This window comes from Geospiza fortis, unplaced genomic scaffold, assembly GCF_000277835.1.
Source record: "Geospiza fortis unplaced genomic scaffold, GeoFor_1.0 scaffold41, whole genome shotgun sequence".
Taxonomy (NCBI): Eukaryota; Metazoa; Chordata; class Aves; order Passeriformes; family Thraupidae; genus Geospiza; species Geospiza fortis.
The window spans coordinates 14,287,056-14,294,713 of NW_005054299.1; positions in this window are offsets into that span (position 1 = coordinate 14,287,056).

Below are 7,658 nucleotides of genomic sequence, written 5' to 3' on the forward strand. Positions count from 1 at the left end.
AGCCTGGTGCTGCAACCCTGAGCACTGCCTGAGGTTCATAGCTACGGTGCCCTCGACGCTTTGTTCCACGGCTAAGAGGCTCTGTGTGGGTACTTGCAGGAGTTTAGTGCACATAAAGATGTCTTCTATCGTTTATGGTTGAAGTAATACGCACAAATTAATTCATTTTCTTTCCTCTATTTATACACGCAGTTCACACTGACCTGTGTCAGAACATCTTACTGCAGAGGAGAAATACATATTTTGGATTGCTTGAAATGCAGCTATTTGTTCTGTTTCATCAGTGCTGATTTTTTTTTTTTTTTGCAAAAAATGAACATTCATCAAAATTACATTTAAAAAAAAACCCAAAAATGTTTCTCTAGCTTGAACTTCACCTTTAATTTCTAAGTTTTTCTTCCTCTCATATCCCATCTTCTACAACTCTTTGAATTATCAGACTTCCTATTCTCTGTACCACTACAGGGCTTCAGAGAGATTTTTTTGAGAATCTAAATAATCATATGAGTTGGCACAGGACTGGAAATTTGCCTCCGGGGGCACTGAATCCTTTCCCTGCTGCGGCAAGCAACCACACCAATAATGCCATTCATAAATATGCTGAGCTTCCTCTTAGAACTATGAAGTTTGTTTGCTGCACTGTTCTCACTAGCAGGCTACAACCTAAGCTCTCTGTCCCCCCAACTCTGAAGAAAAATAAAATTTATCCTGTATTTGATTAATGCATCTTTTTGAAAAACAAGTTAAAAAGGACCGTGCCAAGCATTACTTCCTTTCCCAGAATTTACCGTTCGGTCTTCCTCTTTCTCAGAAACACTTTAGTAAAGTGAGCATCTTATTAACCATCAATATTCACAGAGAACCATAGTATCAATTATTAAAATGTGTTTATTCACTAATGCCTCCTTTGATCATTGCTACTACGCTGCTCCTGAAGAACGGAAGGTATAGTTCTTGGAACCTGCTTTCTGTTTGTTGCAATTCCTCTGAAGGGCTCAGAACCCAAGGCAGCATGAAACCTGCATGGGCAGTAGCTGATAGACTGCCGATCAACTGTTCAGGTGCCAAATCCTGAGTGTGAAATCCAGGCCCACAGAAAGTCCTGGTATTTGATATCACTCAGGTTATTCCTCCTCTATGTTAATCCCTGCCACTCACAGCTGCAAATTTCTTATTAATAAGGTATGTGTGTGTGGTTGGTCACCCTAATTGAAGTCTCCAAATCTTCAAAAGCCAGCTATGAAATACTTCCCTTATGATTACAGTAAGTTTGCTTACATTTATAAATAGACACTTGGTGCAAATCACCTTGGAAAAATCAAACCTAAAAGCACATTTATATACTTTTTTAAAGAAAAAAACCCCTTGCACCATGCTAAGAAAAAAAAATTAGATAACATTTACCTACAAGGAGAGATAGTCTTCTACACTTTTATTTTGTTACTAATTGTTGAAAATAAACAGTGGGTTGAAATCTGTCATGTTGATCTGGAGCTTAAGCATGTATTTTTCAGCAACACCTGATTAGTAAAGTTTTGTTCTATCTATGTGATGCCGACAACTATTCACAGCTAAAATTTTTTTTATTCAGTATGACTTTGAAATCAGATTCACTATCTTACTCCTTATAAATCAAATATCAGCACTCTATTTTTGAAATTTATAGTTTCTAGCTACTCCTAAGTTTTTGATCCTGCTTAACCTTATATGTTGACATCAGTGTGCTGTATCTAAACTGATATTTTTTGTATGGATTATTAAATTTACTACATAAATAAATGCTGGTATGCAATGATTTTTTTTCTCTATAGAACATATAATAATTTTATTCCTTGGTATCATACTTCAAGGAATCAAAATGATTTCTTGCAAAGAGTTAATCACTGTAAATTGGGCAGAAATGACCCCTTGATTAATAACCAAACAGAGGTACACCTCTTTCAGAAATAAAATGGCTGTGATGTACATACTGTGAACATAATGAGGTTGTAGGTTCTGCAGAAATGACATAATTTTCAGATTAATTACAATGTGACATGAATTTAATGAACATATTAACAGCATATGCTAATGAAGAAAGTATTGCAGCTCACGTGAGAAGGAGAATAGGGCTGCATATAATTTCAGGAAAAAATGGGAGCCTCTGATGTTACATGTTCCAATTAGAGTCATGAAACCAAACAAACAAAACCCATTCATTGTCATCAATCTGACACCACCAAGAAGCTTGATAAACTTTTATATGATCACTTGTAATCATTATTTCAACAGAAACCAAAGGGAAAACCTGCAGATAATCTCAATATAAACCTGTCCATTCCAAAGCAAAAAAGGGAAACTTGTTTCACTTAACATGTTCATGTTAACTATTATCACTAGCAGAGTGATAGGACCTAAGATTACAGAGATTTACATCCTGAAAACAAATAGTTAAATAGGAGAGAAGATTCTGCCTGCAGAATCAGTTCTCTCTGCCTCTACGGGTAACATCGCCCTCAGTTTAATTTCATTCCTTGTTTCTCACGTCAGCTAATAAGCTTGCTTCCATCTAAGAATGCATAAAGAAAAACAAAACAAAACAAAAACAAACAAACAAACAAAAAACACAAAGTCAAGACAAATGAAACAACCTGGACTGTAGAAGTTTCATCTGGATAAACAAAAAGAAGAAGAATACAAAAAGGACAATGGGACAACGGGTCAGATGACAATCTCTGATGTTAAACTCCCTATTATCATCTACCTTGTTATTGTTTGAAAAGCACACACAAATGTCAGTGGAAACTGACAGGAGAGCAATGACATTTGCTCTATGTAAAATTATGCTTAAAATGTATGTCATGCATTTCTTTATAGTGAAGTTAAGGTGTTGCCTGCAAAAGTTGTGTCTTATTTTTCACGTATGCATATAGCTCTTAAAAACCTGAAACACCCCTATTAGTGAGTTTAAGTTCAGCTACTACAGGGGGTGAACCTCTTCAGCTTATGTTGAGCTCTGACTCTGGATTCTCTGTAGGGCTGTGTGCACACAGACACTTCAGGACTTCAACCACTGCCATCTCCCTTTCAGTCATCTCATGACAATTGGATTTCTAAAAACAGGAAAGAACTCATGTTAAAGATGCAGAATTCAGATAAGACATGCAGGAAAAATGTAGGCAGTGGATGTTGGAATCTGCTGGATACTAGAAGGAAACAGAACTTGTGGTCAGTTGAATTTTACAGTACATATCTTTTTCCTTTCTGTTGCATTCACTTCTGAGTAACTTTATTGCTTTAATCTCTAGCTTCTTTGTCTGTAGTCTCTTGGCATTTATTTACTTTTTTATTTTATTTTGTTATTTCTGCTTCTGCAGCTGCCTCAGAGGGCAATATTCCACTCCATGTCCCCAGATACCTGCGATACGTTTAGGGTAACAATTAGAGAACAATTTATTTCTTTTTAATATAAAAACAAATGAGAGAAAATCCTCAACCTGGACTCTGGATTTTGTGTCTGCACGCTGTTTTGCTACATAAGTCACCAGCTCCATGAAACTGCTTCTGCTCCAACCTCAGTGGATGGCTGGGCTGGCTTTTGTTGTTGTCTGGCTCCTACACAAAATTTTCTGGATACAGAAAGTTCTCCTTTGCTGAGATGGTCACAGTTCATCAGCGCTTACAGAAGTTAAGCCCTTATGAACTCATGTAGACATATACGCCTACTATGATTATTAATACTATGCTCATACTAGTATTATTAATTTAGACCTGCAGGTTGTAGGCTATCGGTGAATACACAGTAAAGCAAGATAGCAACAAAAAAAAATCATTCTGTCCAGCTATATATGGCTGAGCAGTACTATAGTTATGCTGAACACAGTAGAGACTGGATTTAAGACTGTGTAAATATCAGTTGATTGCATTTATTTTACAGAATGATATTATTGCTTTATTCTTTGTCCTCTGAAGATTTTAAAAAGTGTTTTCCTTCCCCATCTTTCCCATACTCCCACACACTGGAGATCTACAAACGATGTGAAAGGCACATGCCCTACCCCAGTGACCTTAACCTGTTTTGAAACCAGATATGACAGTAAGGATAACAAACAACAGGAGCGAAGGATGGGAAGAGGGCAGTAAGATTACACAGTTGCACAGTTTAGCTATACGCTTAACTTGATGTATAGGCATTCAGCCGAACTTGGAAATTTTTTCTCAGTGAGAAAATAGTTTCCATGGTGCACAGATTTATCTGAGGGAGGTCAATCTACTACAGAAGCAACTTGGAAAAATTAAAATGCCAGCCCTTCCGCCTGAGCTTTTTCTTCCCTCTTTCCTATGCTATTTTAATTTCATCAACACAGATAAAATATGTCTTTGAATAAAATTCTGCAATTACTACCATACAGTGATTTCTCACAGAGAGCCTTATCTGTGTCCTGGTATCACTTAATTGAAGTCAATGAGAAAATGCCAGTTGAAGTTAGTTAGGAGGATCAAGTCTGTAACCCATGAGCAAAATCAAGGAGCACAAAGCTTAATGGACAGAGGAATAGAATTTTAAACAAATGTCTCCTCTTCAGGGGTTTTGTGACTAGGACCATTTTCCCCATGTGGCCCTGAGAGGATCACAGCAGCACATCTGCCCAAAAAGTCAGGAAGAAACAGCTGAGGAGAAAGCTGGCTGTTGATGGAGAGGAAGCCATCTATTGCTGGGTTTAGTCCAGATCTTTGCCTTTATCTGGAACATTGCTCTGTCTTTGGCAAATTGATTAGTGTGGTGCAGAGCCCCTTCCTCTCCTAGTGTGCTCCTTGGAGCACCTTTCTCTGCCCTTTGCTTCCATGCAGACTTCACAGTGTGATTTGCTGGACGGTTTCCCTACTGTATCAATCACCTCGTTTGCAGCTGACAGCCCTCCATCTTTTCAATCTGTAAAAGAGTGGCTGAAGTACAAGGAAATAGTTTCAGTGTCAACAAAAAAGTGTTCTATTAGACTAGACTGTTGGCTACCCTCATTCCCAAACACCACCCTTGATCCATTATGTGTCAGAATGTACCTGCACTTTCTGGAAACAAAGCTGTGACATGAAATCAAAGAATTAGCATGAAAGTTTAGAAAATGAAGACAGATTGGGGTTGCAATAACAAGGACCTCCACAGATCTGATAAGTATGTTCTTGTTAATAATGAAAAAGAATGAGGTATTAAAATATTAATGGAGCATTCATTATTAGTCTTCAGAAATGAAGGACAGATTGCCTTGAAGACTTCACTTAATTTACACTATTTTGCCTGGTTTGACTGGATATAGGCCTGCTTTGTATTAGGCAAAGAAAACAAAAGACAATGCAGAATCTGTCCCTTCCTACATACCTATTGAATACAGGAATCTGGTATGAAATAAGAAGGATGGATGGCTACAGTAAGATTTTCATCCAAATTTGTTAGCAATCGGTTATGCAAAACTTCATGGTAACAGAAATCTGATCAATTACTGACCTCTTTATAACTTTATTTACCATGAGCTGAAGGGAAAAAAATGTGCATAAGCAAAGAATGGCAAGTTGTGACTAAGTGCAAGAGACAAAAGTATTCATCCATCCTCTCCTAATGCCAAGATTTGAACAGGGTGCTCCTGAGCAGATGGTTTAACAGACTAAAGCATTAGTTTGCTGATCCTCCGTGCTTGCTAATTAATTCTTCAGTTTACTAGGATTTAAGATGATTGTTAAAAACAAAGCTTCTCTTAAAATAAACTTTAGGTAAATGTTACAAAATGGTGGTTAAGATTCTAATTTCTGTAACAAGAAAGTTGTGTATTTTCTAGATAAGATGCTAATTATCTAAATGTCCTAAGTGGTATCCTTAACACTTCTGTCTCTGGAATTTTCTTCTTATAAGAATTTGCTTTTGTTTTCCTGGTTAATTAATCCTCTGACTTCCTGTTGACATTCTTGGGTCAAGATTACATCCTTGACTTCTGTGAGAATAGCATACACACAATCAGAGAAGGGTTGAATTTTTTGTAGCAAAATTGTCCTTTCCCCCAGTATTGTTTTAAGCCCATTATCATGCAAAATGTAAAAACTGTAATATCTCCTTTGTTGTTTTGATAGTCATTGTTATTCTAAACAGCCAGGATTTCATGTAGTAATTTATTTCAGTTTAACATTAAAGTGATGAATTCTCATTAAATTTATTAAAATGCAGTGTTGTAGAGTAGCTTGCTTTCTATTAGATTTAGGCAGTGGGCAAATAATTAATTTATTTTAGATTTCATTTTTATAGCAGTTTTATAAACTGATGCCAATTTGATAACAGAAGAACTCCTCTCAATAGAAATTACAGAATTTATAGCACAGAAATGGAAAAAATAATCAAGGAAAAAATTTGGGATGAAGTAATATTTTACAAAGTAGGAAATGGAGAAAAAAATAGCACTCAGGAAAAAAATCTCCACTTGCTAAAGCTAAGGCATAAATTTTGAAGACACATCTGTTTCTTGCAAAGGGTAACCTATGCCAGTATTGATGGACTTCAAAATTTGTGAGTAGACTCTGAGAAGGTCTCTCCAGATGGTTCAAGATGGCTTAAAAGAAGCTCCTCTGCCACGGTCTTGCTTTGACACAGGGATGCTGTGAAATTCTGCACCTGATTTTCGTGTCCTGTTCTGTTACCTGTGAGCTTGTATGTCTTTGGTGATATCTTCCTTCAGGTAGGGGATTGGATTTACTGGTGAGAATGCAGATATTTATGTTATCTCTGTAACTCTTCCTTCTGTCAGAAACATTATTGGTTGTTTGTTATGTTAAAAACACTTGGCAATTCTCCTTTCAGAACAGCAGATAAGAATTCTTATTACTATTGTAAGGAATTCATAGCTTGCCTCGTTCTATAATCTATCCATCTTGTAAACCAAGAAAAAGCTATTATTATAGATGATTCAAGGCTGAACTTTTTAGTAAGCTGTCAGTATGCCATCTTCATAAAATCAGTTTTCAGCTCTTTTCAAAAAGTAACATTTTTATCCAGAATAACTGCAAGGAATTTTGAAATAGTTTTAATATATCCTTAACAAGGAATCTACACGGAGGCTGCTGAGAATACAACATATTTGTTTACATGACATATGAATTGAAATGAAAGTAACACAATAAGTAGCTCAGGGTGAATTAATGCTAGTAAAATTGCATTTTTCATTTCAATAATTTTAAATAGGTGGTTTATTACAACGTCACTCAAACAGGTACCAGAATACCATGTCCAGCCAAAGCTCAGCATTTCAAAACTGCTAAGAAAATTTAAAAGAATTTGAAAATTAATGACATGTTGTTGAAACCTTACTTTGTATTAAAAGATTATACTGAAAGAGTCTGATCTCTTTTAGAAAGAAAGAATTAATATTTTTACCCTGTAATGTGGTAATTCAACACATAAAGGTAAATGTCTTTTGGAAAATCTGATGAAAACAGAGCTGACAAACTAAAAATGTAAGCATAGCTTTAGCAGTAAGAAATATTAAATTCTGTAATACTATTAAATTGGAATAATTTAAGCAATGAGTGCTAGATTCTCTGCTACTTTAGGTCACAATTAAATATTATTGTTCAGCTCACCTGCTAAAGAAATTAGAAAAATCCTGAGGTCCACATTAACTTGGTAGTCCAGATTGATG